Genomic DNA, 3,328 nt, shown 5'->3' with positions numbered 1-3,328 from the left:
CTTCAGGAGTTTGATGATTCCAACAGAAACGGTACCATGCCCGTGGTCAGCTCCAGCCAACCAAATCAGGTCCTGGAGCTAGGCTCCACCCAAAAGGATCTTGTTGACCAATCGGGGACGAGTGTCAGCGAGGCCGAGGCTACAGAGAAGAAGCCGGGGAAGGGGTGTGGCCTGACGTCGTTTAGGAACGCGTCACGGCGTGCGGTGTCTGTGTTCAGTGTAGAGAACCCTCACAACATCGACCGCCACGCTCGCACCGTGTTCCCCCTCACCTTCCTGGCGGTTAATGTCTTCTACTGGCTCTACTATCTCTTCATCTGATCTGAGTAGCACACATCCCATCATCTGATCTGATAAGAGTAGCACACATCTCTTGATCTGATCTGAGTAGCACACATCTCTTGATCTGATCAGAGTAGCACACATCTCTTGATCTGATCTGAGTAGCACACATCTCTTGATCTGATCTGAACAGTCTCTTCTCATCATTTGATCTGATCCGAATGGCTCCCTATTTCCTATGAGGTACACTACTTTTGACCAAAGCACAGTAGTGCGCTATATAGGGACTGTGTCCACAAATGGCCTCCTTTTCCCTATGTAGTGCACTACTTTGACCAACACCTATAGAGAAGGACCCTGGTCAAAAATGGTGCACTACACTCTTAGAAAAAAAGGTTCTAGCTAGAACCTTAAAGGGTTCTTCAGTTGTCTACATAGGAGGACCCATTGAAGAACCCTTATTGGTTTAAGGTAGAACCTTTTTGGTTCCTGGTAAAACCCGTTTGGGTTCCATGTACAGTTCATTCAGAAAGTCTTCAGATCCCTTGACATATTCCACATTTTGTTACATTACAGCCTTGTTTTAAAATGGATGAAATAGTTAATTATTCTTCTCATCAATCTACACACAATATCACATAATGACGAAGCAAAAACAGATTTTTCGGAATATTAGCAAATGTATAAAAAATAAAAACTGAAATATCAAATGTACATGAGTATTCACTCTTTACTCAGTACGTTGTTGAAACACCTTTGGCAAAGATTACAGCCTCGAGTCATCTTAGGTATGACGCTACAAGCTTGGCACACATGTATTTGGGGAGTTTCTCCCATCCTTCTCTGCAGATCCTCTCAATTGAATTTTCCACAGGTGGACTCCAATCAAGTTGTAGAAACATCTCAAGGAGGATCAATGGAAACAAGATGCACATGAGCTCAATTTCTTGTCTCATAGCAAAGGGTCTGAATACTTATTTAAATAAGATATTTCTGATATTTCGAACCAAAAAGGGTTCTATCTGGAACCGAAATGGGGTTTCCTATGGAGACAGTCAAAGAACTCTTTTGGAACCCTTTTTTCTAAGTGTGTATATAGGGATGAGGTGCCACTGGACTGCCCCACACTGGACTGCCCTACACTGGACTGCCCCACACTGGACTGCCCCACACTGGACTGCCCCACACTGGACTGCCCCACACTGGACCGCCCACACTGGTCTGCCCCACCATCTGTGACTGCCCACACTGGACTGCCCCACACGACTGCCCACACTGGACTGCCCCCACACTGGACTGCCCCACACTGGCTCTGCCCCACCACTGGACCGCCCTACACTGGACTGCCCCACACTGGACTGCCCTACACTGGATTAAACCTATCATTCAATGGTCTTCATAAACTTTGGATGCATTTTTTGTATCTGTACATTTTATTTAATGTTTTATCATGGGTATATTATTTATGATAATAATTATTTATTTGTGTACTTGTGTTTGTCTTGTGAATTTGCAACAATAAAATAGGACCATATATATTTCAATGTGATTTGTCTTTAGTCAGTAGGCCTATCCAGACATACTGACCACACTGCTCGGGTCGCGTGCGAGATCGTTGCAAAATAAATGTACAAATACATGTTATTCAATCATTGCACCCACACTCTCCCATCTCCTCATTGGTTTTTAGGAGCATATACCCACGTGGGTGATTGAAAGATGAACTGAGGTCCACACTCCAGTCCAGTTGGTGGTGGTAATGCACCTTAAAGTTAGTTACCAACTGCCATATAAAGTCAAAAGAAGAAGAAAAAGCCTTGAAAGAGGAGAGATTACTAGAAACAAACTCTATTTACCATTTTATCTGTGGATTAAATGTCGGAGTAGAGGACCTTATGCATTTCAGGTAAAATAACAACAATAATTGCTAAATTGCCGTACATGTTTAATGCTTTTCGACCTGTCCCCAAATTAATATAGATGGTTTAGGGTTCGTTTTGATGTTTCAACCTGCATGTCCTGATGGCGTCTGGTGTGAGTGGACAAAATCAACATGCGCCCGGTCTAGTCAGCATGTAAGCTTAACTTAGAGTTAATACCTTTCTGAATCAAATGCTGGGAGTATTGCTCTTCAGAGACAAAGGCTTCATCTGACACTGATATACTCTACATGATTAAAAGTATGTGGACACCTGCTCGTCGAACTTCTCATTCCAAAACCATGGGCCATATGTAGTTTGTCCCCCCTTTGCTGCTATTACAGCCTCCAGTCCTCTGGGAAGGTTTTCCACTAGATGTTGGAACATTGCTGCAAGGACTTTCTTCCAATCAGGAGGAAACCTGGTACCATCCCGACGGTGAAGCATGGTGGTGGCAGCACCATGCTGTGGGGATGTTTTTCAGCGGCAGGGACTGGGAGACTATTCAGGATCGATGCAAAGATGAATGGAGCAAAGTACAGAGAGATCCTTGATGAAAACCTGCTCCAGAGCGCTCAGGACATCAGATTGTGTCGAAGGTTCACCATCCAACAGGACAACGAAGCTTAGCACACAGCCAAGACAACGCAGGAGTGGCTTCGGGACAAGTCTCTGTATGTCCTTGAGCGGCCCAGCCAGAGCCCGGACTTGAACCAGATCGAACATCTCATCTCTGAAGAGACCTGAAAATAGCTGTGCAACGCTCYCCATCCAACCTGACAGAGCTTGAGAGGATCTGCAGAGAAGAATGGGAGAAACTCCCCAAATACAGGTATGCCAAGCTTGCAGCGTCATACCAAGAAGACTTGTGGCTGTAATCGCTGCCAAAGGTGCTTCAACAAAGTACAGAGTAAAGGKTCTGAAAATGTACGTAAATTCGAAAAACGTGTTTTTGCTTTGTCATCATGGGGTATTGTGTGTCATTTAAAAAATATATTTTTTTAGAATAAGGCTGTAACATAGCCAAATGTGGAAAAAGTCAAGGAGTCTGAATACTTTCCAAAGGCTCTGTAGATACAGTCTTATCAGCGGTGTGGATTCCTGTAGATAAGTATTGACACCTAGTG

General features: G+C 44.2%; 1 pseudogene; it reads left to right on the top strand.

The window, feature by feature from the left end:
* Positions 1 to 1,489, top strand: part of LOC139025038 (gamma-aminobutyric acid receptor subunit pi-like) — an 8,042-nt pseudogene extending 6,553 nt beyond the window's left edge.
* The last annotated feature ends 1,839 nt before the right edge of the window (positions 1,490 to 3,328 follow it).

This window comes from Salvelinus sp. IW2-2015, unplaced genomic scaffold (genome assembly GCF_002910315.2).
Source record: "Salvelinus sp. IW2-2015 unplaced genomic scaffold, ASM291031v2 Un_scaffold2166, whole genome shotgun sequence".
Classification (NCBI taxonomy): Eukaryota; Metazoa; Chordata; class Actinopteri; order Salmoniformes; family Salmonidae; genus Salvelinus; species Salvelinus sp. IW2-2015.
Note: the sequence above shows the minus strand (reverse complement) of the source record. Positions and strands in the feature narration are given on the sequence as shown.